General features: G+C 45.6%; 1 protein-coding gene across 1 annotated transcript in view; it reads right to left on the bottom strand.

Annotated features, from left to right (window-relative positions):
• LOC119167765 (uncharacterized) overlaps nucleotides 1-15,586 on the bottom strand; it is a 219,787-nt gene extending 204,201 nt beyond the window's left edge. Inside the window, exon 1 of the mRNA XM_037419295.2 lies at nucleotides 15,449-15,586. The gene's annotated coding sequence lies outside the window, so the exon portion shown is untranslated. The remainder of the gene's footprint in view (nucleotides 1-15,448) is intronic.
• Between the last annotated feature and the right edge of the window lie 9,503 nt (nucleotides 15,587-25,089).

Below are 25,089 nucleotides of genomic sequence, written 5' to 3'. Positions count from 1 at the left end.
TGGGGCTGGGTTTTATACTATTCGTGCTGATTTGTGTACCCGTCATCGAAAAGTCACGATGCCTTATGATGGACCAACACTGGTTACAGTCCAGGGAACAATGATTCGACCTCACGCTCTCTGTACTGCCCGTGTGTTAATCGACGACTTTCTTCATCATATAGAATTCGCTGTGCTATCCCCGTGCTCAAACGAACTCATTTTAGGCTGGAATTTTCTTTCCTTGCTTCCGCGGCTATTTGTTGTGCACAACGTGTCGTCGATCTTACTGACACAGACCACTTGCCCTAGTGACAAAACCTACAGGCCACTTTGACTCATCGCTGCTGTAGACATCAAGTTACCACCACACAAACATCAATTGGTCAAAGTTTTGTCCAACGACGTCGACTTAGGTGACATTTTGGTCACTCCATCGCCCCGTTACCTTATAAAGGCATAGCTCTCGCATCAGGTGTGGCTCGCTTCAACAATAGATCAGATGTCTTCGCTGCTACGAACATCACACGAGATAAATGTTTACGGCCGCGAGGCACTACGGTCGCCTGCGTTGCCGATCTGGAGCTTGTGTGCGTCGTGTCTCTTACCCCTGCCTCCTCTAAAAGCCATCCTGGAGATCAAGCTGCTTCCTCGGTCTTTACAGCAGCCATCAACAAAGTAGCTAACGTGGTTGCTTGGGCGAGTTGAGGAAACTGCTGCGGTGCTTCGCTTCCATCGCCCTGTTTTTTATGTGAATCATCAACAAAGACTTGAAAGACTCGCAGAAGCAGCAGCTGCTTGATTTGTTGCCAAAGCATGCAAACTCTTTTGACGTTCATTCATTCAGCCTGGGCCAGACAACTGCTACAGCACATCGTATTCAGACCGACAGAACGTCCATTGTGCATCGCCGTTCGTATTGCGTCTCTCTAGCCGAACGAAAAATCATGGAGGAAAACGTAGACGATATGCTGCAACAGGAGATAACCCGACCCTCAACAAGTCTTTTGTCGTCTCCACTCGTTCTGGTGCATAAAAAAGACGGTTCCGTACAATTTTGTGTCGATTACCAAGCACTAAGATGACTAGGAAGGACGTATACCCAATGCCACGTATCGACGACGCCCTCGGTTCTTTAAAAGGTACTGTATTCTTTTCAAGCCTCGAATTGCGTTCCGGCTATTGGTAATCCACATGCACGAACATGGTAAAGAAAAAACTGCGTTTGCAACCCCGGGCGGCCTATACGAACTCAATGTTATGCCATTTGGTCTATGCAATACGCGCGCAACTTTTGCACGCTTGATTGACGCCGTGCTGCGTGGCCTGAAATGGAAGACTGGCCTATGTTACCTCGATGACATTGTTGTCTTTTTATCAGCGTTTCCTCAACATCTGCAACAGTTGGACGAGGTCCTGACTTGCCTTGCGGGCACTGGTCTTCAAATTAACACCAAGAAGTGCCATTTCACCAGTATATCTATCAAGGTCCTCAGTCATGTTGTGAGCAAGGACTGAATTCGTCCAGACCCTGAAAAAACTGCTGCGGTGCTTCGCTTCCATCGCCCTGACAAACCAAAAGATTTGCGAAGTTTACTTGGTCTCGCCTCTTGCTTTCGGGGATTCATACAAAACTTTGCCTCCATAGCCCCACCACTCCATGAGCTACTTGCTTTTGGTACGCCCTTTCAGTTGTTTCAGAAATGTGAATCGGCTTTCGACAAGTTGAAGAGTGCCCTCATGACCGACCCTGTACTTTCTCATTTGTACGAAGGTGCACCGACGTTCTTGCATACAGACGCTAGCAGCCACGGTTTAGGAGCCGTGCTCATGCAGCGCGACCACTCTTCACGAGAGCGAGTCGTTGCGTGCGCCAGCCGCGTCCTCTCCGCAGCCGAGAGGAACTACATGATCACCAAGCAGGAGTGCCTCGCCATCGCTTGGTCAGTGCAGAAATTTTGTCCTTATCTGCACGGCCGTCATTTCATCATTGTGACCGACCACCACGCTTTATGTTGGCTTCCGGGAAGCAGTCGGGTCTCAACAAATACTTCGCGAAGCAGGCCTTTTGTTAAGCGGGCTCGTACAGCGGAGGAACGGCGCCACTGTGGCCGGCCTCCTTAAGACTCTGATTTTGTCATCTACCCGAGGCCATCCGAGCGCACCGACAGCCCGGAAGCGTGGGAACGTGTCGAAGAAGCTTTTCACCGGAATCCAGCGTTTGGGCTGCCTGAAGCTCAAAGCAGTAGGGACCACTGCTAATAGTTGGGTTAGCGGCCATCTCCCCGGATGTGCTCCACTCTCCCTCTCTGGGTTCTACCTCCTCGCCGTGCAGTGCCTTCAAGGCGTGCGCCAGCTGCGTGTTAGTGTGGTGCGTCCCTGTTACCACTGAACCGTTTCGCCCAGCCGAGTGGTGCAATATCTGCACCCTCTCTGGTGGGTAGACCACAAAGACTTCGTCTCCTGCTACGTGACAAGAGTGATCAGCGCCTCCTTCGGATGGCGGTGACGGCGGGCGATAAAAGCCGAAGCATATTTTTGTAAAGGGGGCTGAATCTTGTACGGAATCCTGAGCTGAACCTCTGTTGTACATAATGAGGGATCTTCTAGATCCCTTTACGGTTCCTATCTTTCTTCTTAATGTAAATGGAAATTCGCGGCCACGAGTGTCACCTTGCTTGACCTGTGCCTTCTCCTGTTATAGATCATTGAATCCTGACCCGTGCAGTTTGCTCGTTGCCGCCAGGAATCAGCCGATCAACGAAAGCTACGCGAAACCGCCATCTCATCCAGCCTGTTCTGAGCACCGGAAAAGGCTGTGACGCACCCCGTGACATCACATGGTTGCAGCGCCACCACAAGCCTTATTAACGCCGAACAGTCGGTTTCCAACTGGGATTCGCGGCCACGAGTGTCCCCTTGCTTGACCTGTGCCTTCTCCTGTTATAGGTAGGCTGTTTATTTGGTTAGCCTTTTTGCTAATAACCTCTGTGGCTGTGGATGCCCGCAATTTCTGTAACGATGGGTGTTGACCTGTGTACTTATCGCGCTCGAATCGGCACGTTCTCTGCTTGTAGTGCACCTAAAATCTTCTGCCATGTTCAGTCTCAGCTGAAACTAACCGCAATCAGCGCGCTATGCCCAAGGCTGTCTCTGCTTTTGGCGTTAACGTGTCTTACCTTGCTTTTACTCTGCGCGGGGGACGTGGAAGCTAACCCAGGCCCCAGGAATGAGGATGTGGTCACCCTCATAAAAGAATGTCACGACGAGACAACAAAAAGCTTGAACGATATCAAACAGCACTTGACTGCATTGAAGACTCGTGTTACGGCCATTAAAAAAAAACTTCGAACAGCGTGGCAAAGTTCAAAGACAACTTTGACGCTGTCGCTGAATCTGTGAATGAAGTCAAGTCCAATATAAGCAGGACAAGTGGACAGCTAGTTGAAATAGTTGACGATATGAATAACAGAATGAGGAGGAACAACCTTATCATCAAAGGCCTTCCTGAGGGTGATCACGAAGGATACACAGAGACCGAGCAAATCGTCAGGGATTTATTCACTGACCACCTTAAGATTACAGCTGGAGATATCGAAAGGGCACACCGCTTTGGCCAACGTCGTCCCAGCTTTCACCGTCCAACTATTGTTAAGTTTCTTAACTTTAAATCTAAAATAGATGCCCTGCGCAACTCGTACAAGTTTAAAAACCTGGAGACACCAAAAGTTTGGCTTGAAGAAGATTTCTCGCCGAGTGTTCAATTCGCAAGAAAAAAACTCTGGGACTTCGCTAAGAGCAACCGCACTGACAACGCCCACTTTTCAGTGCGTTTTAACAAACTTCACCTACAAGGCAAGGTTTACCAGTTTGACCCAGCCATTGGCTCAGTGGTTCAGGCGTCCTCAGACCCCGAACAATCTGCTAAATGATGCTTAGCGTCACAAAATCAGCGCCCTTCACCCATTGACTCATTTTCAATGCTTTTGTCTAACTTCCGTAGCCTATACCATAAGACTGACATCTTAAAAGCCACCATGCACACGTGCTCTGCAGAAATCATTATCGGTACCTAAACGTGGCTGTCTGAGGACGTCACAAGCAGCGAACTTTCGTTACCATCATCACTCGTCATCTCCCGCAAAGATAGAACCGGCTCCCGAGGTGGTGGTGTGGTTGTTGCGATAAAAGAATTATACCACCCCTCTCCAATTTCAGTGGACTCACCTCTCGCAATAGTCTGGGCATCATGTCACATAGGTCTTGTTGCTTGCGTCATTGGCGCTTGTTATCGACCCCCCGACAGCAATTCAGAGTTTTCAGAACTTCTTGGTGATGCCATTGAACAAGTTACACAGAAATTTCCTAATTCGCTTTTATTCTTAGGTGGTGACTTTAATTATCCAGAAATCGATTTGTCCACCCTGTCTGCCCTTCATGACAATAATCGATCTGAATGTATTCGATTTCTTCAGCTGCTCCTTTATCACAATTTATCACAACTTGTACATAAACCTACGCGGAAGGATCGGGTTTTAGACTTGGTCCTAACTAACAGCCCCGAAATCTGTAGCACACGCGTGCTAGAAGAAATCAGTGATCACAGGGTTGTCCATTGCTTGGTTTCACTTCCTACGCAAGAAAATCAAAATTAAAAAACAGTTGCTAAACTATGCGCGTACCGACATAACAAAAATGAACAGTATGCTACACACTTTCGCAGCGGAATTTTTTGAATTCTTTGACGACCGTACAACTAATGAAAACTGGTGTTTGTTCCGGGATAAACTTCAAGAAATTGAAGCTACCTGTGTTCCTAAACTAACAATAAGTTCTAGATCAGATGATCCATGGTTCACGCGAGACGTAAAACGCGCCCTGAACAAGAAGAAAAGGGTTTACAGAAAAGCAAGTCGCTCGAACTGTCCCCAAGATTGGGAAGCTTACGAAAACATTTCAGCTGAAACACACAGCATCATTTTTCAAGCGAAAGATAAATTCTTAAACGAAACGCTACCTAACCTCATGAAAACGGACCCTAAAAAATTTTGGAATATCGTGAACCCCAAAAGCACCCACTCAACAGCAGTATTAATGAGGGAAGACGGCAGCACCTTATCGGTAGAACACTCCGCTGAAAAATTCAACAAACACTTCACCACGGTATTCACTGACGAACTTCCACTGAATGATTCTCTTTCACTGTCACAACTGCCCATTGAATACCCTTTTCCAGCAATCCTAATAACAGAGCACGGTGTAGCTAGCGTTATCAGTCGACTTCCCCTTAAAACCAGTCCCGGCGCCGATGGCATCAGCGCCAAACTACTTAAATTAACCTGTCAACATTCAGCTAAGTTGCTTGCATTCATTTTCCAGCAATCCCTTGACTCTGGTTGTATACCAGATGACTGGAAATTGGCTAACGTGGTACCCATCTTTAAGTATGGTAACATCAATCACCCCAACAGCTATAGGCCGATTTCACTCACGTTCATTTCGTGTAAGTTTCTAGAGCACATCATCACTCCCAGGTCATGCGTCACCTCAACCGTAACAATTTACTTCTTCAAACCCAACATGGTTTTCGAGAAAAATTATCATGTCAGACTCAACTTTTCGAACTCGTGACAGACCTGCACACAGCTCTTCATATGTCCATCTGCATCGACGCGCTTTTCATAGACTTTTCCAAGGCTTTTGATCGTGTTCCCCATAACCGGCTAATGTTAAAAATACGTCACCTCAGCCTCGACCAGAAAACGACTGCATGGATACAAGAATTTCTAAACAACAGGTCTCAGTCAGTTAAACTTAACAACTACATATCTCATCCTACCCGAGTAACATCTGGTGTGCCACAAGGCAGTGTGCTGGGTCCTCTTCTCTTTTTAGTATACATTAATGAGATTGCATCTAACATAAGTTCATCAATTCGTCTTTTTGCGGACGATTGCGTTGTTTATAGGAAAATAACTTGCACAGATGACGTTGCAGAACTACAACAGGATCTTACCAGGTTAGGGGAATGGTGCAGCAAATGGCAAATGGAAATTAATGTCGAAAAAACCAAGCACCTAATGTTTACTAATATCACTTCTGTATGCTATAGCTCTTATAAAATAAACGATTCGATAATAGAAAAAGTCACGTCATTTAAGTATCTGGGCGTAATACTCACTTCAGATCTAAGCTGGACTGCTCACATAGAATATACTACTAATAAGGCTCTCAAGAAACTCGGCCTCCTTAAACGTCGCTTGCATTTCACTAATAAGGACACAAGACTGCACGCTTTCAATTCATTGATTCGGCCATCCCTAGAATACGCTTCAATCATATGGCATCCTCACCAAATCGGTCTTACTAACATGCTCGAAATGGTACAGAATAAAGCTGCTCGGTTCATCTCATCATCCTACTCGCGTTACATAGGTGTTTCTTTACTAAAATCGGACCTTGGCCTTACCACACTTGCCATGCGCAGGCGACTTACTCGACTATCGTTCTTTCACTAACTTTATCACAGCAACTCATCCTTCCCCCAGTTTCATATCTTTCCAGCCCCTCATACTTCACCCCGCCTTGATCATGCGCACAAGGTGGCCCCCATGTTTGCTAGGACCAAGAAGTTTCAAAATTCGCCACTATCATTATGCATAATTTAGTGGAATTCTCTTCCACCTAAAATCACCGAAATTACAGATCCTTCCATATTTAACTCCATGCTTCAGGGCTATTTGCATAGTGAAAAATATGGCTGACCTGTGTTCTGATTGCCCTCGTTTCGTCTGCTGTTTTTGCTCCCGATACTTATTCAGTGTTCTTCGATACAATTTTCTTAAGTGTTTTCATTATTATTGTACTAATGAATATGTACTCGATTTATGTTGGTGAACGTACTTGACTTGATGCTGTCATTCGATTTACTCGCTGTTTCCTTTTTATTGTTACTTTTTGGTATTCTGTTTTCCATTCATGTTGCTTGAAATGTATGTATTCACTTAAATCCCCCCCCCTATGTAATGCCCAATTGGGCCTTTAGGGTATTGAAATAAATAAATAATTAAAATCAATCTTGCGTTCTACCTCCTACGAACGCGTCTCCTCACTGGCGAAGGTCAGCTATGCGAATGACGTCAGAGTGCCAGTTACCCTAAAGAGAAGCCCTCCGTTCCTGCCATCTACTTCCTCCTACCCTTAACAACTGGTAGCAGCCGTGGGATGCCATCAGCGACCTTTCTACCCCTTACAACTGGTTGGCAGCGGTGAGATTGACTTGACGACATGGCTCTGTGCTGTGGTGAGTTCTTGGTCTTTGCTATAGCTTTCCAGGCTTCATTTTGTGAGTGTGAATCGATTAGGAGCTGCACTGTGTGTGCGTTAGGAGATCACCTATTTGTGTGGTAGAGGGATCACTCAATTATGTGTGAAACGCAGGACCAAAGTACAACGGCAATCATTGCGTGGAAGGCAATGCTAAGAGTTGAACTTTTGGCTGTGAGTAAGCATCTAGGCATTGAAGTAGAGGAAGGACTGGGTAGGACACCGATTGTGAGGCTGATCTCGCAAAAAGCCATTGAGGAGAAGATTACAACCCGGTAGAGATTTTCGAAAAACAGAAAATAAAGGAGGGAGAAAGTGAACGCGAAAGAGATGAGAAGGAAAAGGAAAAAGAAAAAAAACAAAAGGAATGGAACGAGAGAAGCAGAGGGAGCTGGAGATATAATTATTAGAACAGAAAGTGGAGGCAATGCGGCGGAAAATTCACCCACCTCTAAGTGTAGCTCACAAGAAGTGCGAGAAAAAAATAAATTGAGGTGTAGTTTATAGCCGTAGATAAGTCTAACACGTTTAAAGACAGCAGTAGGTTGGATGAGGAACCAAATTTGAGCCCTGCGAAAGATGCTGCGCAGAGTAAAGAGGCCGACGAAGGCCAGAGCGAGTGCGACAAGGTTTTGAGGTAGTTAATTGATAGCGAAACAGCTAGTATAGCTGTAGAAAAGCTGGTACAGACCTCAACTGTGTTTGTCGCGACGGTGTATCTTGCAAACGATGTCGAAGTAGGCAAGGACACCGGAGATAGCTCAAAAGCAGCGAAAGCAGAGAGTGAGAAGAACAGTGCAGTTGTAGGCAGCTGTCAGCAATGCGAGCGAGATTTTTCGAAGGGAAGCAGCTGCACCGTTCTGAAGCACGTCAAGCTGTCCGCCAGTGCACTGTGTGAAAAGAAAGATGAATCGATCGAAAAACGTTTAGACTGTGCGGATGAGACAGCAGACGAAAGCTGTGAGAGAGTTGACGAGCTTGAGATTAAATCGGAAGGCTCGGCGATGAGCCGCAAGAAGCGGCTCAGACGAAAGAGACGTTGCAAAGCCGTGAGGGAGACAAACAGCACTACGCGTGTAAAATAATGCTCAAAACCTTTGAGCGTAGCAAGTAGTACTAGAAACTTTGCATCGACGCCTAAGTCAGTTTGCGTGCGTCCGAGCAATCAAACGAAAAGTACGAGGAAAGCGGGTTCGCGAATGGAATTGCATGGAGAGCGCCGGTCTTTCCGTTCTACCCACAGCACGTTCAGGGCGTGCGCGAGTGCAGATTTAGCACAAGTGAACCGGTTCGACATGACAACAGTGCTAGGAAATCGAAGCGCCGAAGTAGTGCGGAAGGTGGTGCAGAAGCAGCCTTGAGCTGTAAAACCAGGGAGGACGCAACTCGAGGTCAATTTCCTAGTTGTGAGAAAAGGGTCGGTCGCAAACGTTGCCATAAATAAGTGAAGCATACGCGCGTGACAAAGCGAAGGCAAGAAGGAAGAAGCAAGAGTTGGGGAGAGAGAAAAGAGGGTAGGTTATGGGCTAGTTCGACGAAGAGGCCTCTGTGTCGTGCAGTAGGACGCCAGGGAGGAAGTGGTAATCCACAGCACACGTCCTCGCGAAGGCATGCGCGGTGAAGATTTAGAGCTTTTCGTGGACAAGAGTGTCGACATCTAGAAGAAAAGCCACAGTAGCTAAACACTGCTTGGCAGGGAGCCCAAAGAGGACATGGCCACACTTTCCCACGTGTTGCTCGGATCTCCTCCGCCGAACTAACAGAAGCCCACCGAAATCGCAAATGAGGCGTAACGCTACAGTTCAGCAGGGAGCAGGTATACCATGCGCTTGACTATGGCATGGTATTGTGTTGTGTTTTTCGCCTTGTCGGGTGTTTTCGAAATCCGACAAGACCGCAACCGCCACGTGTCGGATTGAAGAATGAGGGACAGCTGTAAGCTGGAGAGAGGTACACAGGAATTTACTGGGAAGCATGTTTGTTTGCTTATTTTTGGTTTTGAAGTAACATTCCTTTGTCATCTCTATGGCTACATTTTTTTCCCTTCTACAGTTTTTGTAAGCATTGTAAGAGTTTTGATGCAAATTGTTAAGCGTTATGCGGAAGCGAAAACCCGCATCAGTCAGTTGACTACTGCAATGAGTTTTTCTTGGATATAAGAGCACGTAAGTCGTAAATAAAGTTTGGTTCGCCCGCTATCTTTGAAAGCTTGCTAACGTTTCAAGAGAGTAAATGAGCATAAAAGACCATTTTAAGAGAGTAAATGAGCATTGTTAAAGTAGGTTTTAGAATAAAACCAAAACCGATTTTCAAAATGCTCATGTTTGAGAATAATTTGATACAGGGTTTTGGCCCAAAGCCTACATAAATTATGTTAGAGGCACCTGACATGTTTGGCATCAAGAGTTTTCATTGCGTGCGGTTCTTTGTCAGTATTTACGTTCAGATGAGTTTTAGTAATGCCTATGTTTTAGGGATATCGCCTATAATCAGGTGCGTGTTAGTATACTAGCGCTCTTTGAACGAGAGTAAGAAGTCGTGCTAGGGCGCATAGCATAGTCCTGTGCGTTCCTTAAAAGCATGGGCTGGCATGAGGCTACATTCCGTTAACTAGCGTGGTAGTATGTGAGGGTTATTTCCTCTTACTATTTTAGTGAGTGCTCAGAGTTCAAGCGATATCTTGAGAAAAGCGTTATGCTTTACTAAACGTTGAAGCAATAAACACCTTTCACGGATTTGTAAAAACGCAGTTTGATCTCTTGCGAGTGAGGTTTCGTTGGTATCAGGGTGTGCTACAGGCAAGTACTCTCGATTACGCCTTAAAGGTATGTATTGAGAGAATGAAGAATGTGCACAGATACATTGTGTATTAGGTCTGGCAGCGTTCGTGTGAAAACCACGTAGTTGTGTTTTATTGGGTTAATGAAAAATTAACAGATGTTAGTTGCAACATAGTAGTGCGGATGGTAGGGGGTTAGCTTTGAAAGAGAGTGTTTATGGTTAATTGGGGTCAAATTGTGGTGGCCTTTGTGTGCTTTCTCGCACGGCAATTTTGTTCCATCTTTGGCAAGCATCTCCACGTCTATGAAGGCTGTAACTTTGGCGGCACCAAAATGTCTCAAAATTTTAGCGTACAGGTTTTTCTATTGTTTGTGCTTCTTGAGAAGCCTGGAGGGTTTTGAGCGAGTCTAATGCACTTGACTATGGCATGGTATTGTGTTGTGTTTTTCGCCTTGCCGCTGTGATTGGGAGATGGTTTGGGAGTTGGTTACAAGTTTGCAGCTGGAGGGTCCAAGCCAGGCCATCGTTCTTGTCACCAGCCATTCTCTTCATGCCCAGCGGTTGGGAGCGCTGGCCAGCCGAGATTTTCTGGGCGGTGAAGGAGCTGTTACCTTTGGCCCAGCAATTCATCTGGGCAGACGCCATTGTGCGTAAACCGGCCTACTGGGGAGGCTTTCAACCGCATCGGCGCCCAGTCTCCAAGATGCTGTCTGGTAGACGTTCCAGAAAGCAGTTGGGTCTCAACGAAAGCTTCGCGAGGCAGGCCTTTCGTTGCACGGGCTCGTACAGAGGGGGAACTGCACCACTGTGGTAAGCTTGCTTAAGACTCGGCTTTTTTCATCTACGCGAGGCAATCTCAGTGCACCAACAGCCCGGAAGCGTGGGAACGCGTCGAAAAAGCCGTTCACCGGTATCGAGCATTTGGACTGCCTGAAGCTGAAAGCAGCTGGGACCGCTGCTGACGGTGGGGTTAGTGGTTATCTTCCCGGATGAGCTCAACTTTCCCTCTCCGGGCTCTTGCTCCTCGCCCTGTGGTGCCTTCAAGGCTTTGGACAGGTGCGTGTTTGTGTGGTGCATTCCTGTTACCACTGGACCGTTTTGCCCAGCAGAGCGGCGCAATATCGGCACCCTTTCTGGTGGGTGTATCCCGAAGACTTCATCTCCTGCTTTGTGGCAAGAGTGATCAGCGCCTCTTTCGGACAGCAGTGACAGCGGGTTATAAAAGGCGAAGAAGTTTTTTGTAAACGGGGCTGAATCTTGTGCGGAATCATGAGCTGAACCTCTGTTGTACATAATGCGGGATCTTCTCGATCCCTGTAGAGTTCCTATCTTTCTTCTATAATGTAAATAAATCTTCGTTCTACCGCTTACGAATGCGTCTCCTCACTGGCGATGATCAGCTAAGCGGACGACGGCGGGGTGCCAGCTACCCTAAAGAGAAGCTCGCCGGTCTTGCCATCTACTTCCTTCTACCCTTAACAACTGGTGGCAGCGATGGGAGACCATCAGCGAGCTTCCTAGCCTCTACACCATTCATGCGTCAGTTATGATCAAAACTACATTTTAACGATTATTATTCTCTTTCTAACTGAATATCTACGATCTGAATATCTACGAATTTTAACTGAATATCTACGAAAAGGAAGTGCGTTTCTAAACTGAAGATACAGCCAACAGACATCCACTGAGAAGGACGGAAGCTCGGGCGAGTTAGCACGGAACTAAGAAACAAATATTTTAAGCGAAAGAAACAAGGACCGAACAGAAGAGTTCAAACGATGAGCGCTAAGGAAAAAAGATAAAGCACATTTTGTCCTTGTTTTGTGCCCTTAAAAAACTTCTTCATTTGAGACATACGCTGTACGTATCGAGATTGGGCACTGGCTTTCCGAGACAACCCTTTGTAGTGCGACAGCGACGGAGCTTGCTAGCCTAATACACCACAGTTGAAGTACAATACCCTGACCCCCCCCCCCCCCCAAGTATTTTGTTCAGCTAATGGCGGTTGGATTCTCGTCGCCACTCAATGTCAACAGATTTAGGCTGCGTGTTCGCTCTGAGCGTTTATACGTACAGAAGCAACACTCACCTATAGGTGAGCAAGCTGAGGTGTTGCGATTCGAAGTCGCGAGTTTGGTTCCCGCATTCGCCAGCTGGATTTCCATGGGAGCGAAATGTAGTACCTCTGTACATAGATTTAAATGTTAGAAAGACAGGCAGGGCCTGTTTCTTTTCCATACTTCAAGCACAGGATGGGATGACACTCAATGTGAAGAAAAGTGGCACTCGACAAAGGACGCACCCTCTGTCTGTTGTCGTCGGCAATGTTCGTTCGTGTCCAAACAGGAGGTAAAATGTGGAGTACCTAGCAGTGTCATGCCGGGAAGAAACGTACGCGAACGTGACGTAGGGTAGTGCAAGCTCCCAATCACAATGGTCGGTCGAAACGTATTTCAAATAGCATATCCGTCAGAGTGCCGTTAAAACATTCTGTAAGCCCGTTTGTCTGGGGGTCGTACGATGTCAAAATTTTAGAGGGGGTAAAGCAGGAACGCAGGATATATCAACCACTTTAGAAAGAAACGTACGGCCTCAGTCTGAAAGCAGTTGACAAGGAGTTCCGCGCACTAAATAATATCACGTAATAGAAAACTTACGACGTCCGTAGCGTTGCTTGTTGGCATGGCTCGTGCAACTGCGTAGCGGGTCGCGTAATCTGTAGCAACCACGACCCACTTGTTTCCGGAGACGGATGTTGGGAAGGTACCGAGAAGGTCAAAAACAACACGGAGGAAGGGCTCCGATAGTAATTTGATGGGCTGAAGATACCTGGCAGGCAGTCCCGACGGCTTCTTGGGGCACTGGGAAATTTTGCAAGCGTTGAAATAACGACGCACAGAGCGCCAAAGACGAACCCAGTATAAGCGACAGCGCACACGGTGATATGTGCGAGAGACAACAAGGTGATCCGCGGTTGGCGCATCACGGAGCTCGTGGATAACTGTGGAGCGCGGGTGCTTTGGTATGACCGGAAGTAGGTCGTGACCGGTGGGTGATAGATTATGCCGATATAAGGTGTGGTCCTTTAAGGTAAACATGCGAACAGAAGCGTCGTTCGGTGAAAATTCAAGCTGTTGTATTAAGCGACTGATATCCGGATCGCGCCGCTGCTAGTCACCGAGATGAAGCAGCTGTGAGGTAGAAAGGACGCAGCCAACAGAATCAGTGCTATTTGAGTCCCACTCGGCACCAGGGCAGCGTGACAGGCAATCGCCATCTTGGTGCAGTTTTCGTGACTTATACACTACAGTGTGAGAATACTCTTAGAGACGCATACCCAGCAGGAGAGACGACCTGTGGGACGTTTGAGGGAGGTGATCCAGAAAAGAGCATAGTGGTCGGTGAGAACTATAAATGGTCGGCCGTATAAGTAAGGGCAAAATTTTGCGACTGCCAACACCAACGCTAGGTATTCGCACTTTGTGAGGAAATTATTCTGCTCCGAGGGGGCAGCAGCCTGCTGGCATAAGCTATCACGCGATGCTCCCCACGTTGTCGCTGAGCCAAAACAGCGCCTATTTCGTAACCACTGGCATTGGTGTGAACTGGCATCGTAACCACTGGCATTGTAACCACTGGCATCGAAGTAGGGTCGAAGTGAGCCAGTACAGGAGAGGAAGTGAGCAAAGTGGTGAGGTCAGAGAAAGTTTCTGCTTGCGGGGCACCCCAGGTAAATGTCCAGTCTGGTTTGAATGAATTTATTAGGGGCCGAGCAATTTCCGCAAACTTCTTGATAAACCACTAAAAATATGAGCACAGCCCCACAAAACTGCGGACATATTTGGCGTTTTTTGGCACAGAAAAATTCTTCACAGCTCGAACTTTATCTCGGTGAGGCTGTACACCGTTAGCGTCATAAATATGACCAAGGCTTGTAGTCCGGCAGCGACCAAACCGGCACTTGAATGAATTCAGTTAAAGGCCGGCGAGACGGAATACATTCAAGAATTTCGGAGTCTTTTAAGGTGCGCTTCAAAAGTTAAAGCAAACACAATTACGTCCTCCAGATAATAAAGACGCGTACACCACTTCAATCCATGACGCAGGGAGTCTTATTCGTTTGAAGGTGGTGGAGACATTACATTAGCCAAAAGCCACGACCTTGAATTGGTAAAGGCCACCAGGTGTTACAAAAGCCATCTTTTCTCGGTACATGGGGTTCACGGCAATCTGTAAATAACGAGAACGAAGGTCGGTGGAAGAAAGTAGGCAGCACCATGGAGGAAATCAAGGGCGTCATCAATTCGTGGCAGAGGGTAGGTGTCTTTCTTTGTGATGTTGTTAAGGTGGCGATGGTCCACACGAACTTACCACGATTCGTCCTTTTTAACTAAAACCACTGGTGATGCCGAGGCAATGGATGATAGTTCAATAAAATTCTTCGCTAGCACATTGTTCACCTCCTTCTGAATGATGCTCCGCTCAAAACAAGGCACTCTGTAGGAATGGCGGTGAACAGTGTTGGCATCACCTGTTAGTATGTGATGCTGGAGTAAAGAAGACTGCACTACAGGCCAGTCACTAAAATCGAAAATATTCTGGTAGGCCTCGAGAAGATGCTGTGAAGCTTAATTTGCGGAGACGGAAGATCAGTGGCGATTATGTCTACAATTTGACAGCTGCCTGAATGTGCTGTGAGCGGTGTTGGCTGCGCTAGATCAAGGGTGTCTAAGGCAAGCACTTTGGTTTGTAAGTCAGGCAGCCCTATTGAAAAAACGTTTACAATATGAATGGTGGGTTCACCATTCACCATTTTGGTGCAATATGGTGTTGGAAATATTGGTGGGACATGGTGCATTATGGAGTGCAGGCAATGATGGAGCGCGAAGGGGCGTCAGAACCACCGGGACGAGCTGCCACTAAAAAAACGAAAGTAATAGTTGTATAAAAAAACAATGTAGAAAACACTCGTAAAAAAACGTGAGCACAAGGATTCGACCTTGCAACCTCAGAATTTTCAGTTAAACTCACCAACCACTGCGCTATGCCGCTTTCTGAAAAATGTTTTGTTAGGCGGCAAAAGTTGTTCTCTTGCTGTTATGGGAGAACACAAAATTCCCCATATACATACATATATATATAAATATATATATTATATATATATATATATATATATATAAATATAAATATATATATATATATATATATATATATATATAAATATATATATATATATATATATATATATATATATATATATATATATATATATATATATATATATATATATATATATATATATATATATATATCACTCGACGTCGAGGTTAACCATGAATTAGGGTTTTGAAAATGAGCTTACCTGTAGTTCGTTGCTAGCGCGTAGAGCTTATTGGGAATCGATTGCCTTTTTATGCGCCATACAGGGTGATCTGCTTTTTAAGCACTGCACGTAGAGTATCTTTGAAAAATAAGTTTAAAAGTTCAGTGTGAAGCTTGGCAGGAAGCACAGCTGCTTAGCGGCAAAGAGGAGCGCTATAGTTACCCATAGTGTTCCCTTTAGGAAACAGGTGGTTGCCACGATCAACAGGATGCGCGTGGCGAGGTTTCATTGTCTTGTTGCCCGACACTGTGCTGCAGGTGGAGGGTGGCGATCGAATTCTTTCTAACTCTCGGTTTCTAGCACAGACGCGTGACTACACAAAGGAACCAGTCATACATACATACAAGAAACTTTATTTTAACAACAGAGGGAGAACGAGGTCTTAAGGCCCCCTCAACCATTCGGTGGCTCGACCCACAACCAGTATTATTTTTCTTACAGATTTACAGACGAGCAGCACTGTGGAAGGCGTCAGTCCAGCGTTTCCGGCACTGAATGAACACATCCGGCTGTGCTTCGAGAGTTCTGTTAAACAGGGCGAGACAAAAAAAGTAAAATCAAGCGCTAGTTTTAGAAGCCGTAGAAAATAGCGAGTTGAACAGGAAATACTAATATTCGCCTCGCACTTGACAATATTTTGCGTTTCAGCTAATGTTCTCGTTTCCATTCGCAGCACGTGCAGTCTTTGTTGACATTCCTTCATTATTCGATCATGCAATGTTGAGCCCTCTTGGTTGACGATTCTTCATTTTTCATTCAGGCAAAATCGAGCCCTCTTACGAAAAAAAGGTGGGGCGTGTACTTGCAGTTTCTCAATGAAACGTTTTCGCGTGCAACTTGAGGGGGGAACTTTCGCCACTGTAGCCATATCCTACTCGGGGCATATTCTGGCAACTCGGGATATCAATCATACTTTTTGGGCGTCTCGATCTTTGGCCACGAGTTCATGGAGAACATACAAGGCCAAAAACAAAATTCACAGTGTCAGTCTCCCAATTGGCTCGACGTGCCCGCACAGGAGTTTCTGTTAAACAGTTAAATAACCTCTGTCTCACTACGTCAAAGAAGGCGAAGTGCACGGTAGAACGAAGTGCTCATTGAAATGAGTCTCTATTACTCTCTATTAGCCAACGGGGGCTTTTCGACCCCCTTAGGTGCCTATCTGTGCATGGCGTTGCCGTGTCTGTGGAAAAAGCTATCCTGAGAGTTCAGCCGACGTTGGGTGATAGCACCTTTGAGGCACCCCAACAGAGGCAACAAAGCCCTTTTCCACAAGTATCGAGTAAATGGCCCTCACCCACCCAAGAGAAATTCGCAATCGCCTTTATTTATTTATTTATTTATTTATTTATATTGATGCATGTCACCATTGAAGAACGAACCGCTGTGGCTCATACATGCTTTGGGATGTAAAAAAGAAGAGATTGGTATTCGTACAGGAAACAGTACGCCGAATTAGTAATTCTCGACATAGCTAAAGCGTACGACAGTGTCGAGCACTCAATTCTACTGACCACCTTGCAGAGCCAAAAATTTCCTCAGTATATCAAGGGAATTCTATTGCGTGAAGGATGGCTGTTGTTCGCATAAATTCAAACAGAAACGTGGTGTTCCCCAAGGGTCCGCCCTATCTCCAGCATTATTCAATAAACTGATGAGCTTTATTCCAATTGTTTAGGATGTCAGTGCCTACATTTATGCAGATAATATCGTGTTCTTCACTGCAGAGAGTGACATTTACTAACTACATAAAAAATTGCAAAGTTATATTCATACTCTAGAAATTTGGTTGCATTCCATTTCATTGTCATTGAACATTAGTAAAAGTGCGCTCTTGGTGTTTACTATAGCAGATACAGTTTCAATTTCTGTATTGTATAATCGGGAACCTATTTCACAAGTAAACGGAGTCAAGTACTTAGGAATGATTCATATTGAAAAGCTAAATTGGAGCCCACACATAGAATATATAACAGCAAAGGCACCACGGGCGTTAGGTTTATTACGCAGGTTAAGCAACAGAAAATACGGGCTGCGCCGACACACGATGTTATTGATATATAAAGTGTATGTGCGACCAATAATGTAATTTCAGTCTGTATTATTCTCGGGGGCCGCAAGTTATAAAATTAAACCGCTAGTAATGTTAGAGCGAGAAGCCCTGCGAATATGCCTGGGACTTCCCAAGTTCGTGGTGAATAGTGTATTGTACCAAGAAGCGCGATTGCCAACACTCCTCTTTCGATTCCGCATTTTAACGGTTCAAACCTTGTTAACGTTCTACAGTTTACCGGCGTGAAGATCAGAGTACGCATTTATTAGCGACCCTGACTCTTTCTTTCTTGCACATTGGCCTCGTTTTCATACCCCTGAGATAATTTTCGTTAAAAAGAAACTGGATTGCATAATGGTAGACGTTAGCGCAGTAATTGAAACTGATTCCTCAACCCTCAACATTAAAATAGAGTACGATGAAATCTTCCCCCCACAAGCCAAGTTGCAATCTCTCAGCATTTCGACCACTACATTAAAAGTTTACTTGGTACATGCAGAAAATAAAAATGTAATAGCTACAGATGCTTCCGTCAACAATGAAAAGGCAGGCGTAAGAATTGCGTCTGATTTCCTCGGCTGGTCTTTTTCAGTAGGGCTTCCAGATTTCACTCCTATATTTGAAGCCGAGCTAGTAGCTATTATTTTAGCTCTTCTTAAATTTTCTACGACCGAGACCAGTGCAATCATCCTAACAGACTCACTTTCGGTGTGTGCAGCTCTGACAACCTTCAAACAATATCGTGCCCTAGCAGTGTTCCACACATTAGCACCACCGCATTTAAAACTCCTCAAATTAGTGTGGGTCCCAGGTCACTGCGGATTACAAATAAATGAATTGGCAGATGCTTTGGCACGAGCATCACTTGATGGACCAGTCATTTCAGTACTTCCCGAGTTAGAATACTTATCAGGGGTTAGATATAGAAAATTCACTATTTTTACAGATAGTTTAGAAAATATCACACAATGAACAAATTATCAGCACCTTATAATTCCATAGAAAGCCCGGTGGAGTCCGTGACGAAAACTTGAAATTTTAATCTCCAGATTCTGGTGCCCAGTCCCCCCATTAAACTTTTATTTACACAGAGCTGGTCTGGTACTTCCCCCCTTTGTCCGTTTTGCGAAGATTCAGAAACTATTGAACATTATTTTGGCTCATTTCGGAACTATGCATTAATTAGGAAACGACTTCTAGATATTCCATTTGCGAAGCTAAATTTGAATTCAACCACAGAAAATGTTCTAAATTTTGTTGTCGCTGTTTTAGGAAATTGCCCCAGAGATGCATTCGATGCGGTGTGTAATTTTATTCAAGACTCTAAACGTTTTTCAACACAAAGCCCACGGTAACAGGTACTGAAAAAAACGGGTCGAAAAGTAATTTTCGAATCTAGATAAATTCATGACATACCAAATTAATCGGGTTGGGCAAAACCAGCTATATCGTCGGCTCCAGAAATCAAGGTATAGCTGTTAGTGTCTACTTTCTTGTTAATTTTTTTCTCACTATCCGAATCTTTAGTTTTTTCTTTTTTTTAATATACTGTCTTCACTAAACAACTCCCCCCCCCCTATTTTATAGGTGAGCAATAGTGCAGTTATATCATTTTATTTATTTATTAATTTTTTTATTTATTTACAAATACTGCAGGCCTATTCGGGCTCAAGCAAGAGTGGGTAACAAATGTCAGTGACAAAACAGAATATAAATGTATAAGAAAATACAATACTAGGTACAAAAATAAGGAAATTCTCAACATCAACATCAACATATAAATAGTACATAGCAATAATGCCATTCATATCTAAATGCAAAAAATCTCAGCACTTGTGAGGAACATAATATATTGCATATTAAAAATCAAGTGTTAGGTCATTGACGAGATAGGCGAACGATTGTGTCGTTTCGGCATTAACGACCTCCTGAGGTAACTTGCTCCATAATGAAAGAGCATGAGGGATTAATGAGTACTGATGAACGTTGAGATGACTGAATGGCTGTCTAACTGTTTTATTATGATGAATACGATCAAAGCGCACGGACGGGTTGGTTATGTAGCGATTGGGTGAAATTTTGAAGTGACCTTGGTACAATTGGTAGATGAGTTTTATGCGAGAGACTATTTTACGATGAGCGAGATTTTTTAGATTTGCCTCCTCGCGAAGGGCAGAGACGCTTGCAAAACGATTGTAGCTAGGATAAATGAACCTCAGAGGCAGGCTTTGGATCCTCTCCATTTTTTTAATTAGGTATTATTGATACGGCGCCCAGAACAGGTCTGCATATTCTAACTTAGGCTTGATAAGCGCTTTGTAAGCTGTTGGTTTTATAGAAGGTGAAATGCAACGCACTTTACGTTTTAAAAATGCTAACTTCTTTAGCGCATTGCTACAGATGTTATCTATATGAGTTTCCCAATTTAATTTCCTTGTGACACCCAGATATTTCACTCGCGTAACTTTTTTAACATAAGCGTTATTAATAGTATATTGGAATTCCACTGGGTTTTATTTGTTCGTAACTGTGATGGATGGCGTTTTTGATGCGTTGAGCTTCAAGCCCCACTTACCACACCTGATGCAGATGAATTGCAATGCATCGTTGAGTCTGGCTTGATGAGAATGCTGAACAATGTCGGCATAAATAACACAATCGTCCGCAAAAAGTCGGATTTTCTCAGGTGATTGAACTGAGAAATAAATATCATTTATTTACACTAAAAAAAATAATGGTGCAAGCACGGATCCTTGCGGCACTCCTGAGTGTACATGTAATGAGTCAGAAATGCCGTCATTGACCATCATATATTGTTTCCGTGATGACAAATAGCATACGACTGAACGGACAATGTTCTGATTAACACCGATAGCTGACAGTTTCGTAATCAAATCATCGTGTGGTAATACATCAAACGCCTTAGAAAAATCTAAAAACACTGCATTGATCTGGCCCTTAAAGTTTAGTGAATTCACAAAGTCATGAGTGATCTTGGGTAATTGAGTTGAAGTAGATAGGCCAGACCTGAATCCATGTTGGTTGTCGTGAAGCAGTATATTGTTTTCCAGATGTGTCATAATCGCCCTAAATATTATGTGTTCTAGTAGCTTACAAGCTGTGGATGTAAGGGAAACTGGCCTATAGTTGTTTACTTCTAATGGTGAGCCAGATTTATGAATTGGGACTATTCTTGCAGAGCGCCAGCCAGCGCGTATCACACAAGTTTCTTAGGAAGTTACATATATCTTATACAAATCTTCTGAAACCCAGAATGCATGTCTACTAAGAAAAACGTTTGATATATCATCAGGACCGGGAGATTTCTTTGTGTCTAATTTACACAAGACGCTAAAAATACATTCTTTACTTAAACATGCTGTAAGACAGTAGCAGCGTTGGAGTCTCGACGGCGTTTATTAGGCCGAATCGCCTGATCAACCCTTCGAACGAAGACGATGTTTTTCGTAACGATGATTCTATACAGATGAAGAAGATGAAGATCAAACGGTGTAAATATTGTGCTTACACTAATTTCCCCCTCGCGCGGAAGCGGCCAATTAGGCCGCTGTTGATGACGGTGGTGTAATGCGCACAAATATTTTTAGGCGCGACACGTGAACAACCTCCGTATCACGAAAACGGCCATCGGAAGGCATGACAACAGGGGTTACTCGGTAGTTAACAGGAGACGTCTGCTCGACTATAGCGTAGGGGCCGGTGAAACGTGAGTGAAACTTATGACACAGGCTGGGAACCCGCGTTGGGGTCCACAACAGTACTTCGTCTCCAGTATTGAAGTGAACTACGTGGTGGACTCCATCGTAGCGAGCCTTCCGCTCTTGTTGGCTTGCCTGTGTATTGAGGTGGGTGCGTCAGTGACAATCGGCCAGGCGAGAGATTAAGTGCTCTCTCGATGACGATGACGAGTTCACAGAGATGTCAAAAAAGGAGATATCGAGCGGAGATGTTGGTTGACGACCATAGACGAGAAAGAATGAGAATAGCCCGTGGTGCGCTGCGTAGAGGTATTGTACGCAAAAGTCACAAATGGTAGGATGGTATCCCAGTTGGTGTGGTCGGCGTTGATATATATATAGATATCGTGTCGGTCAAAGTTCGTTGGAAGCGCTCTGTGAGGCCGTTAGTCTGGGAATGGTAGCTGGATGTCGTCTTATGAATCAATTACATGCGTGGAGGACTCGTTCGAGTAGTTTCGAAAGAAACGCCTTGCCGCGATTGCTCAATAAGATGCGTGGTGCACCATGTCTTAGAAAGATTGCCTTCAGAAAAAATGTGGCAATGTCCTCTGCTGATCCTGAAGAAAGTGCAGCTGTTTCGCTGTACCTTGTTAAGTGGTCAACTGCTGTGACAATCCAGCGCTTGCCGCTAGCTGATATTGGTAGCGGTCCGTAGAGGTCAATGCCAATGACATCGAAGGGAGCGTCAGGACACGGAAGAGGTTGTAGAAGACAAGCCGGGGAGGAAGTGGGTTGCTTGCGGCGTTGGCATAGCGAGCATGAGGAAACTTATCGCGCTACACAGTTGGAAAGGTCAGGTCAGGCAAAACGACTGCGGATGCGTTCATAGGTTTTTTGAAAACCGAGATGGCCAGCCTTGGGGTCATCGTGAAACGCCTCCGAAATCTGCGCCCTTAGGGAAAGAGGAGCAACAGAAACCCAGCGCTGTCCTTCGGGGTGGAAGACAAAGCGGTAAAGGATTGAGTTTTCAGTCTTGAAGTTCCGCAGCTGTCCATGGGCGCGGGCGTTGGGACGACGAGAGGAGCCTTGAAGGCGCTGCATTATAGAGCGACAGTGAGTGTCGCTGCGTTGGTGGAATCCAAACGTCTCGTTGCCGAAGGTAGAAAGAAAATCGACAGCGGCGAGTGAATGAACTGACGGAGACACTTTGATGGTTTCACTCACAGTTGGTGACAGGCAAGGAGTGCCTGATGAGGATTGTAAAGGACAGTGGCTAAGGGCATCGGCATCGTTGTGTATCTTGCTGGATTTGCAGGTAACGTCAAACTCGTGTTCTTAGAGACGAATTATCCAGCGACCGAGACGTCCAGACAAATTCTTCAACGTCAACAACCAGCACAAAGCGTGGTGGTCAGTGACGACGGTAAAGTGGCGGCTGTGAAGTTATGGTTGAAACTTCTGGATGGCCCAGACAACGGCGAGACACTCCTGCTCGGTGTTGGTGTGGTTTTTCTCTGCTGCTGTGAGGGTGCGAGTAGCGTATGCGATCACGCGTTCGTCATAACGCTCTGTTCGTAGCAAACGTACAGCGCCAAGTCCGTGTCCACTAGCATCAGTATGAAGGAGATTGGGTGTGGCGTTATCGAAATGACAAAGCACTGGCTCAGACGTGAGGGCACGTTTCAAGGTGTCAAAAGCCATTTGGCATTCATCCGACTATACGTATGACGCTCCTGAAGAAAAGAGGTGGTGAAGTGGCGCAGCAATGGTGGCGAAGTCTCGTATAAAACGGCGGAAGTACGACGCAAGGCCAAAAAAGCTTTGGAGCTCTTTGACGCGTTGAGGCACCGGGAAGTGAAGAACATCGGTAATCTTGTCAGGATCAGGCCGAATTCCATCTTTGCTGACGAGATGTCCGAGTACTGAAGGCCAGCAGCTGCGAGACAAGTCAGAACTTCATCTAGACACTGCAAATGCTGTTCGAATGTTGAATAAAATATGACGATGTCGTCAGGGTAACATAAGCAGGTTTTCCAATTAAGGCCCCGCAATACAGTGTCTATCAGTCGTTCAAACGTTGCTGGCTCATTGCAGAGGCCGAAAGACATGACGTTAAATTCGTAAAGTCCATCGGGTGCGGCAAAGGCAGTTTTTTCCTTGTCATCCTCGTGCATTGGAATGTGCCAATAACCGGAGCGCAGGTCAAGGCTTGTAAAATATTCCGTTCCTTGTAAGGAATCTAAGGCATCATCAATGCGATGCAAGGGATATACGTTTTTTCTGGTTACTTTGTTTAATGCGCGGTAGTCGACGCAGAATTGCACCGAACCGTCTTTTTTTGAACGAGAACGACAGGTGACGACCAAGGGCTTGAGGAGGGGTGGATGATGTTTTGCTTCAGCATATCAGCAACGTGCTTTTCGATGATCTCGCGTTCGCTGGAAGAAACATGGTATGGTCGACGACGGACAATAGTAGTTCCGTCAGTGTGTATGTGATGAGCCACCGCAGAAGTCTGGCTTAGAGCAGTGAAATGTACGTCAAAAGAAAAGTTATGCTTAGACAACAACGCCAGTAGTTCGTCTGCTTGCGGGGGAGTGAGATCTATACTGATGGCATTGACGAGAGCCGTAGTAGGTGGAGCATCTGTGGGTATTGAACGTGATTTCACCAGACTGGTATCCGAAGCCACTACAGAGATAGGTTGTGTGTCCACGCTGGAAGCTACAAAAGTGCCCTTGGTCAGCAGAATGGGTTCATTGGTGATATTCAGTAATGCTAGAAATGCGGTGCCGTTGAGGAAGAGGACAAGACTCGATGAAAGTGCAATTCCTCTGGATAGACAACGGGCTGATGGCCTGACTAGGACGTCACCGTGGTCAATGGAGTCAGACATAACCGTGATAACGTGCTCGTGGTTAGGTGGCAAAAGGAAGTCATTGGCTGTTCGTAGCCAGTCACTTGATGATTTCGGGGAAATATCATTCGTCTCTCGCATATGAATGAGTAGTTGTCGACAGGAGATGGAAGCAGCAGCATTAAAAATAAAGTCCCATCCTAAAATAAGGATAAAAGCACCAGAAGCCTGCACGGCAAACTGAATATGATGCCGGATCCCATCAATGAAAATTCTAACGGTGCACTGTGCTGATGGCCGTATCTGCGAGTCATTTGCGCTACGTAAGAGAGTACCAGTATAAGGTGTGGTAACCTGACGTAGAGGAGCACACAAATCCGCGTGAATAACAGAAATAGCAGCCCCCCTGTCCACCAATGCCTGAACTGGTATCCCTTCCGCATACACTACTAACAAGTTGGCTGGGCCCTCTGGAGGTATTGGTGTTTGTTCCAGCGATGCAGCTTTCCCTCCAAAAACTCCACCAGCTAGTTTTCCGAGTGGTAGTCAGAAGTAGGTACAGCCAGTCTCAGAGGAGATGTTGAGCGTCGCAGAGGGGAAGGGGACCGGCGGCGTCCGGGATAGCAGGGGCGAGGTGCGGCGAGTGGAGAAGTCAGAGAGAAGGAACGTGTCGTAGGGCGTCACTGGCACTGGTTCTGGGATGGCTCCGAATCCCTTTCGTAAACATCGTAGCCACGGCGTTCGTCCTGTCGGCGCTTGCGGCAAAATCGTGAAATATGGCCCCGAATGCCACAATAGTAACATATTGGGCGAGGCGAGCGCCAGGGGGCGTAGTGTGGCGGAGCTGTCACAGGCGCTGTTACTGGCGCTGGGACAGGCGAGTGTGGTGCAAATACTGCTACGTTGGACTGCGCAGGAACAGGATGCGTGTGCTGAACCAAGGCAGGTGGCATGGCAGCGACTTGCACATACGTCATGGGTGGTGTTGGTGGCGTCGTAGTGTTCGATG

Source organism: Rhipicephalus microplus, chromosome 3 (genome assembly GCF_043290135.1).
Source record: "Rhipicephalus microplus isolate Deutch F79 chromosome 3, USDA_Rmic, whole genome shotgun sequence".
Taxonomy (NCBI): domain Eukaryota; kingdom Metazoa; phylum Arthropoda; class Arachnida; order Ixodida; family Ixodidae; genus Rhipicephalus; species Rhipicephalus microplus.
The sequence above is the reverse complement of the archived record's forward strand: the minus strand, read 5'-3'. Positions and strand labels throughout refer to the sequence as shown.